This window comes from Peromyscus californicus, unplaced genomic scaffold (genome assembly GCF_007827085.1).
Source record: "Peromyscus californicus insignis strain IS unplaced genomic scaffold, ASM782708v3 Scaffold_10__1_contigs__length_136768540, whole genome shotgun sequence".
Taxonomy (NCBI): Eukaryota; Metazoa; Chordata; class Mammalia; order Rodentia; family Cricetidae; genus Peromyscus; species Peromyscus californicus.
The window spans coordinates 85,468,467-85,478,065 of NW_026294391.1; the positions used below are offsets into that span (position 1 = coordinate 85,468,467).

General features: G+C 42.1%; 1 pseudogene; it reads left to right on the top strand.

Annotated features, from left to right (window-relative positions):
* The first annotated feature begins 8,712 nt into the window (after nt 1-8,712).
* Nucleotides 8,713-9,170, top strand: LOC128115473 (40S ribosomal protein S18-like; annotated as a pseudogene).
* Nucleotides 9,171-9,599: the final 429 nt, after the last annotated feature.

Consider the following 9,599-nt stretch of genomic DNA (forward strand, 5'->3'; position numbering starts at 1 on the left):
TATTGGAGTGTTGCTTCTCATTGACTTTTATAATGGTAAAAACACTTAAGATTTTCAACACTTTGTAGACATAAAGTGTAATAGTGTTTACTCTAGACACCATATGGACCAATAGATTTTCAGAAATTTATCATCTTGCAAAATTAAACTTTTTTTTTTTGGTTTTTCGAGACAGGGTTTCTCTGTGTAGTTTTGCGCCTCTCCTGGAACTCACTTGGTAGCCCAGGCTGGCCTCGAACTCACAGAGATCCGCCTGGCTCTGCCTCCCGAGTGCTGGGATTAAAGGCGTGCGCCACCACTGCCCGGCATGCAAAATTAAACTTTTTACACATAAAACAATTTCCCTTTTACCCTCCTCCCCTAACTTCACCATTATACTTTTTGTTTCTACATATTTGAACACCCTATGTATGTCACATATGTGGAATAATGTAATACTAGTCTTTTGTGACATGCTTATTTCTTATATTAGTCCCAATTTTCATCCATATTTAATATATGATAGGATTTACTACTAAAGGTTTAATAATTCTTCAGTGTTTGTATACTAGTTAATCATTTAAAAATTATTGGACTATATTGCACTATATTCATCATATAAAGTTCAAAGCACCATGTAAATGCATACACATATAAATACAACCTGCTGAGTGTATGCAATATTGTTTTAATGTATGTGTTTTTAGGGTTAGCCACTTGACACTGGAAGGCTAATTATGGGGCTCATCCTTGGGGAAGACTCGTTCTCCCACTCTCAGTAGTTATCTGTAGTTCCTAATCTAGAGATAGGAGACCTATGATACTGTATGATAGTTGTATTTGTGTTGTATTGTATCAGTTGGTGTTGTCATTGTGCAGGTCTTGTTTAGGGAGATGTATTGTTTAGATTTCGTGTGTGCGATTTCTCTGTCCTGTATAGAATACATAACCTCTCATCAGATGTCCTGGTCCCCTAGCTCTTACAGTTTTTCTTCTCCTTGAGCCTTAGTTATAGGGTTATATTGTAGATGTATCAATTAGTGCTGGACATGCCATAGTAAGTTGTTGTGGTGGTTTGAATAAAATGGCCCCCATATTCCCATAGGGAATGGCACTATGAGGAAGTGTGGCTTTGTTGGAGTAGGTGTGGCCTTGTTGGAAGAAGTGTGTTACTGGGGGTGAGTTTTGAGGTCTCAGAGCTCAAGCCTGGCCAGTGTGTCTCTGTTTCTTCCTGCTGCTTGCAGATCCAAATGTAGAACTCTTGGCTATGTCTCCAGAACCATGTCTGCCTGCATGCAACCATGCTTCCTGTCATGATGACAGTGGACTAAATCTCTGGACGGTAAGCCAGCCACAATGAAATATTTTTCTTATTAAGAGTAGCCATGGTCATGGCATCTCTTCACAGCAATAGAAACCCTATCTAAGACAGTTGTTTTCTGCACTTAGACCAGTTGTAACTTTCTGTAATGGTTTCCATCTGTTCACAAGAAGAGCTTCATTGGTGAGAATCACTTATCTGTGGGTATTAGAATGCAGTTAGGAATTATGCTGATCTTGTAAATTTGTGGTAGTAGGTTCTCCTCTAAGATCCATGAGCTCACTAGCCTAAGCAGGTGGCTAGGTTCCAAAACTAGGCACGATTTCCCTTCTATTGAATATTCCTTAAGTCTGATTAAAGAACTGTTGGTTACTACCAAGATGTAAGTGCCACTATTGTACTTCTGGGAATATTTTGCCATGTTGGTCATTGGTGTTCATAGGCATCACCAGCTGGGTAAGACAATTACTTGCTTTTATCCCTTGTCAGTTTGCATAGACCCTTCTGGTACTATGAAAGCTAGGTCTCCAAGAAGTGGTTTTTGGGTCAAATCCAGCTTGTATCCTCTGAGTCCTGTGTCTAAAATGTGTGTTGCCTTCAGCAATAGAGATTTACCTTCAAAATCTGGGAGGCAACCAAAGACAATATCTTCATGAAGTTGTTTTTAAGGTCATTTTCTTCTGGGTCATCTGCTTTGGGATGTTCAGGTCTTGCTGTTGCAGGATCACCAGGTTCTGGTGGTAACATACTGCTCTTTATGTTGTTTAATCTGTTCTTACACTGCTGTCTACCCATTTCTTCCTTTAATCAGAACAGGTGGGACTCCAGGTCACTCTTCTTCCAATTGGTACAGGTGGGGCCTCTGGCCCCTGTGGTTGCTCCTCTTCCCAACTGGGCCAGGAGGGGGCGTATAGCTCCAGTGGTCACTGGTGCACTGGGGTTGGTTGGCTGTTCCCAATCCGTGCATGGTGGGCATATCAAGGACAATATCAGTAGGGATTTTTTTGACTCACCTGAACAAGAACTTGAAAGAATGTTTATTATGCCTAGCACTGGGGGTTTTTGTCAGAAAGTCTATGGCTTTTGGGGGGAGCATTATATATACAAAATGTTATAACTTCATTTAATATCTCTCTCTCTCTCTCTCTCTCTCTCTCTCTCTCTCTTCTGTAGGGTGCTGCTTTTATGTATTCTTCCAGAAGTTTCACATCTGTGTCTTTTTAGATCCATTTAGCTTTGTGTAAGGTGATAGATAAGCATCTAATTCCATTCTTCTGGATGTGGAAATGCAGTTTTCCCATTTATTGAAGATACTTTCTTTTCTCTAGTGTATGTTTTTGGCATCTTTGTCAATTATTAAATGGCTTATGTGTACTCATGTTTGGGTCTTTGATTTTGTTTCACTGTTCTTCATGTCTATTTTGTACCAGTACCAATGTATTTTTATTATTAAGTTTCTGTAATACATCTTGAACTCTGTAACCCTATAGCATTGTTCTTTTTTTGTTTTCAAGATTTTTTTGGCTATTCAAAGTCTTTTGTGGTTCCATATAAGTTTTAGGATTATTTTCTACTTCTGTGAAAAATCTTGAGGATTATGATTAGGATTACATTGATCCCGAAATTGCTTTTTTTTTTTTTTTGAACAGTCGTTTTCACAATATTAATTCTACCAATTTAGTTTACAGTGTACTTTGTTAGAGAAGAGGAAGAAAAACATGTTTGTTGAACCCTGTCAGATGTTGGTGATTAATAAGCAAGACCATATATCTGCTATGGGATGTCGTTCTGTATGCTGTGAATATGTGTTGCTCTGATTGGTTGATAAATAAAAAGCTGATTGGCCAGTAGCCAGCAGGAAGTATAGGCGCAATAAACAGACAAGAATTCTGGGAAGAGGAAGGCTGAGTCAGGAGTCACCAGCCAGACACAGAGGAAGCAAGATGACAAGGCAGAACTGAGAAAAGGTACAAGCCACGTGGCTAAACATAAATAACAATTATGGGTTAAATTAAGTGTAAGAGCTAGTCAGTAATAAGCCTGAGCTAATGGCCAAGCAGTTATAATTAATATAAGCCTCTGTGTGTTTACTTGGGGACACGAATGGGAGAGATTTGTCCTGACTGCTGGCAGGCCGGGACACAGGAAAACTTCCAACTACATATATCTTTTATTGGAAACTACTTATCAGTCTGTTTGTCATGAACTAAATGGTATTTACTTAAGAAAAATGAAAGGACAATTATTATTATTTTAAAGGGGCATTTTAGAGTTTCTGTTGCTGTGATAAAACATTATGACAAAAGCAGTTTATGAAATAAAACATTTAATTGGTCTTATGGTTTCAGAGTATAGTACATGGCAGAGCAAAGACACGGCAGCAGGAACAGTTGAGAGCTCACATCTCAAACCTCAAGTATGGGGAGAGAGACCACATTGGGAATGGTAGGAGTCTTTTGAAACCTCAAAGCCCACCCCCAAGTGAAACACCTCCTTCAACAAAGGCACATCTCCTAATCCTCCCAAATAGTTCCACCAACTAGGGACCAAGTATTCAAATATCCAAGACTATGGGGGATGCATCTCATTCCAATCACCACAGGGAGTAATGATTATTTAAAAGTTAATGATCATGTTTCTGTACATTTGACAACTTAGTGTCTAAGATAATTTTTGATGTTCTATGGTTAATTGTATTTTCTTTTATGACTAATGGTGCTTTTTCAGATAGATATCACACTGCTCAATGCTCTAGGCTTGGTGGGTGGGGATACAAATGTGGTCTGACACCCCCCCCCCCCCCCCCGACTGATGTTCTGAGGCAGATGAAGTCTGGAAATTTACCCAAGGTCAACTAGAGTAAGAGGCTTAAGGCTGACACTGTGGCCCAAGTATTTCTCCTATTTCTTACTCATTTGATTGTCAGAGATGGCATTAGTCTTGTTACTGTGTGTGGCTGGGCCCATACAAAAATGTTCTTTTATGCCTGGTCCTTTTCAATCAGCATAATGTATATATGAGTTATGTTTGTGTTTCTGTAGTTGAAGAATACTATTTTCATTGGTGTATGGTATTACAATGTGCATATATTTCAAAGTATGTGCATACATTACAAAAATGTACATATTTTTCAAATTTTGGTTTATGAATAACAATGTTATGAACATTCCTGTACGCATATTTAGGGTGACCATTTTCTTCATCCTCTTAGTGATTACTAATCGTGCAGATACTGTTTGTCTTGGAAGGGTTCTTGCTTGTTACTTAATGCGTCAGTATTAAAAAACAGGGGGACTTTTAAGATGTGGGGCTTAGTTGGAAATATTTTAGTCAGTGGGAGAGGATTAAAGTAGCTCTTATGGGACTCCTGAGTGCTTGAGAGAGGGCATTGTTCTCAGAGCAAGCAGCACCCCTGAATTTCTGCCTGGCTTTCCTTTTCAGATGTGATCCCTTCCTCCAACCTGATGTCATTGTGCCATCATCTGCTGCCAAACCCTCACTAGAGACCAGGCCAGTGTTTCACTTCCCATTCCCCTAGTCTTGGACTTGAACATCCAGAACTGTGAGCAAAATAACTTTTTTCTGTTTATAAAGTTGGCCTGCCTGAGGTATTTATTTCATTATAGTAACAAAACAGACTAATGCAGGAATGTACCAAAGAGTTACATTTGTGAGTCACTGGCTAGGTAGATGTTGAACTCAGTGAATATTGGCAGGTCATTTTTTCACAGACTCTTTAGGAAGAATGCAGAGGAGAAGTGAACAATATGTGGAATATCTCTGAAGAGCATTTCACTAAGTGAGGATGGCTTGATGGCAGTCTGGAGTCCCAGGCCGGTGCTGTCTTTTATAACTCTGACAGTTCTATTTCCTGTTCCTCTGCGGTCATTCATTAAGAAGAAACTCCATGTCACCCCAGAACACTAAGTGATTAGTGACTAACCTGGTTAATCCTTCCGAGGGCTAAGACAGACTGAAATTTTCTAAAATTACCATTCTGACTCATGAAAAGTCAAATAAAACAAATGTGTACTTCTTGAAAATGAAAAGAAGCAAGACTAAAACCACACAAGGTTGCCTTGTGGTTCCCTTTGGTACGGCGGTATCACCAGAAGGAGTTTAGCTTGTGCAATAAGAAGAAGGTGCTGAGAGCAAAGTACCTCAGTTTCACAAAGTATAACAGCAACATCTGTTTACTTAAGAGGGATCATGTTTTTTTTTTGGGTTTTTTTTGGTTTTTCGAGACAGGGTTTCTCTGTGTAGCTTTGCGCCTTTCCTGGAACTCACTTGGTAGTCCAGGCTGGCCTCGAACTCACAGAGATCCGCCTGGCTCTGCCTCCCGAGTGGGATCATGTTTTTATTACCAGGACCTGGGAGGAAACTCCAGCTCAATATGGGTGGAATGGAATGTACATGAAAAAATTATTATGTATGGGCCTTAAGATCCATGTTGTACTTGTCTGCATTTTTATTTCCTTCCTTCCTGCCTTCCTTCCTGCCTTCCTTTCTTTTTCTTTCTCTCTCTTCTTTCTTTCTCTCTTTCTAATATTTTTTGTAGATCTAAAGATCAAAAGAGTAAAGGTGCCAATATGGAATTGGACTGACGTACCTGGCACACAGTGAACAGATAACAAATATTAACACATTACTAACATGTATATTTAAGAATTAGCATGAATTGAGAGAATGTGTGTGTGTCCTTTCAATCTTTTTACAACTATATGAAGCTTTCTTTTTTAAAAATTATATTTGTTTATTTATTTTACATCCTGACCACAGTTTCCCCTTCCTCCTCACCTGCCAGTCCCTACCCCCATTACCCCCTCTGTTCCCACACCCCATCCTCCTCCTCTGTTTCTATTTAGGAAAGGGCAGGTCTTCCATGAGTATCAACAAAACACAGCATATCAAGTTGTAGTAAAACTAAGCACCTCCCCATGTATTAAGGCTAGGGAAGGTGACCCAGTATGAAGAGTAGGGTCCCAAAGGCCCATAAAAGAGCTGGAGATAGCCCCTGTTCCCACTGTTAGGAGTCCCACAAGAACACCAAGCTACACAACTGTAACATATATGCAGAGAGCCCATGTCAGTCCCATGCAGGCTCCTTGGTTATCGGTTCAGTCTCTGTGAGCCCCAGTGAGCCCAGGTTAGGTTACTTGATTTTGTGAATTTTCTTGTGGTGTCCTTGACCCCTCTGGCTCCTATAATCCTTTCTCCTCCTCTTCTGTAGGATTCCCCAAGCTCCATCTCATGTTTGGCTGTGGATCTGCATCTGTTTCCATGAGTTGTTGGATGAAGCCTCTCTGATGACAATTGGGCTAGGCACCAATCTGGTGATAGATGTCCAGATCAGGCTACATATCTGCTATTCCTAGGCGTCTAAACTGGGGCCTTCCTTGTAGATGCCTGGCAGATTCCCTCCTGGCAGGGTTTTACCTGACCCCAAAATGCCCCCCCTTTCCAGTAGTCTCCTTCAGCACCCCTCCCCCAACCTGATTACTCATGTTCCCATTCCAACCAGCCCTCAGTGAACTCACAAAATCTCTTCTATTTCCCCTTCCCAGGGAGATCTGGGTGTCTCCCTACAAATCCTCCTTGTTACCTAGTCTCTCTGGGTCTGTGGATTGTGGCGTGTTTTTTCCTTTATTTTACAGCTAATATGCACTTAAGAATGAATACCATAGCATGTTTGTCTTTCTCCATCTGGGTTACCTCATTCCAGATCATTTTTTTTCTAGTTCCATGCATTTGCCATACATGAAGCTTTCATAAACACAGTTGAGTTACGTAGTTGTTTCTTCATTAGGAAAAAATTCTCCCTTTATAAAAGGCTTGCCTTTTGGTTATGAGAAAATAACCTGTTGAAAACCAGATCTAGATGCCACCTAGTGACTAGAGTCACAATTGCAATAATGAATGCCAATGAGATTTGGCAAGACTAGGTTTGTGGGGTATGACAGTGGTACATAGGATCCACTACTCACAACTCCAGGGAGACTACCTAGAAAACAGGACCCTAAGAAAGACACAGGGATCGCCCAATGACAGAGAAATGGATGAGATCTACATGAACAGCCTGGACGTGAGTGGGGGTAATGAAGGGCGAGGGTCGAGGGAAAGAGAGCTTAGGGGAGCAGGAGATCCCAGCTGGATCAACAACAGAGAGGGAGAACAAGGAATAGGAGACCATGGTAAATGAAGACCACATGAGAATAGGAAGAAGCAAAGTGCTAGAGAGGCCCACAGAAATCCACAAAGATACCCACACAACAGACTGCTGGCAGTGGTCGAGATACATCCTGAACTGACCTACTCTGGTGATGGGATGGCCAAACACCCTGTCATGCTAGAAATCTCATCCAATGACTAAGGGAAGCGGATGCAAAGATCCACGGCCAGGCCCCAGGTGGAGCTCCAGGAATCCAATGGGCAAGAAAGAGGAGGGATTGTATGAGCAAGAATTGTTGAGACCAAGATTGGAAAAAGCACAGGGACAAATAGCCAAACTAATGGAAATACATGAACTATGAACCAATAGCTGAGGAGCCCCCAACTGGATCAGGCCCTCTGGATAAGTGAGACAGTTGATGAGCTTGAACTGTTTTGGAGGCATCCAGGCAGTGGGACTGGGACCTGTCCCTAGTGCATGAGCTGGCTGTTTGGAACCTGGGCTTATGCAGGGACACTTGGCTCAGCCTGGGAGGAGGGGACTGGACCTGCCTGGACTGAATCTACCAGGTTGAGCTGAATCCCCAGGGGAGTCCTTACCCTGGAGGAGATGGGAATGGGGGGGTAGGCTGGGGGAAAGGGGAAGAGGGAGGGGGAGGAAAGGGGAATCCATGGCTGATATGTAAAATTAAATTAAATTATAAAATAAATAAAAATAAATAAATAAATAAATAAATAAACCCTCCGATTCTAGAGGTAATCCTGCTATAGTCATGCTGGCCTAGAATCTTCTGTTTTTAGGAGTGGGAGTTGAGCTTTATTGAACTGAGCAGAAAGCTATCCCACTGAACCTGGAGCTCACCTACTGGCAAGCCAGGGAGAGATCCCAGGGACATCCTATGTGCTGCTGGGATTATAGGCAAATGCCACTGTTGCTGGGATGTTAACCTGGGTTCTAGGGACCCAAAGTCAGATCTTCATGCTTACATGACAAGCACTTTAGCCATGAGCCATTTCCCCAGGCACCCAATAGCTTGTTTTTAATCCTTTGTTGCTCTTGTTCTATTAGTCCTTTGAGAGTTTCATATAATGTGTTTTGATCATATCCATCTGCCCTGCTAACTCTTCCCAGATCCACACCCCCTTCCCAACCACCCAACACTGTATTCTTTTAAAAAATCCTTCAAAACCAGTTTTTTGACTCTTCCACAGGAGGCCTACACGCCGCTGATTGCTCTGCTGCCATGTCTCCAGCTATCCCCGAGAAGTTCTAGCACATTTTGCGGGTAGTCAGCACCAACATCGATGGGTGGCGGAAAATAGCCTTTGCCATCACTGCCATTAAGGGTGTGGGGTGGAGATATGCTCATATGGTGTTGAGGAAAGCAGACATTGACCTCACCAAGAGGGCTGGAGAACTCACGGACGATGAGGTGGAATGTGTGATCACCATCATGCAGAATCCACAACAGTACAAGATCCCAGACTGGTTCTTGAACAGACAGAAGGACATGAAGGAGAGAAAGTACAGCCAGGTTCTGGCCAATGGTCTAGACAACAAGCTACATGAGGACCTGGAGCAACTGAAGAAAATAAGAGCCCATAGGGGCTGCACCGTTTTGGGGGTCTTGGTGTCCGAGGTCAGCATACCAAGACCACTGGCCACCAGGGGCGTACTGTGGGTGTTTCCAAGAAGAAATGAGTCCCTGGGCCCTGGCTGTTAATAAATAGTTTATATAGCTGTGCGGGTCGGGGGGGGGGGGGAGGCCAGTTTCTGCTGGCCAAATATTCTCAGATGTGTGGTCTTCCTCTGGAGAGTAGGCCCAAGTTACCACGAGCTACAATCACAAAAGAAAAGAAAAAGCCGTCCCTCCTTCCAGCAGCCAGCAATTGCTGATAGATCCACACCTAAGGGTGGAACTGTGTGCCCAGCTTCTTTCTTCACGCTGGGATTTGGTCTGGTCTTGGAATTACACAGGTTTTGTGACTGTTGTTGCAACTGCTTTCTTACTCAAGACGAAGCATATTTTAAAAACATTCCTGAAGCAATGAATACATGAACTTCTTTTTTGTCAGTTTGGGATACTGTTTTCAATGTTTTGGCTTTGTTTTTCAAAGTATTTCATAGGTA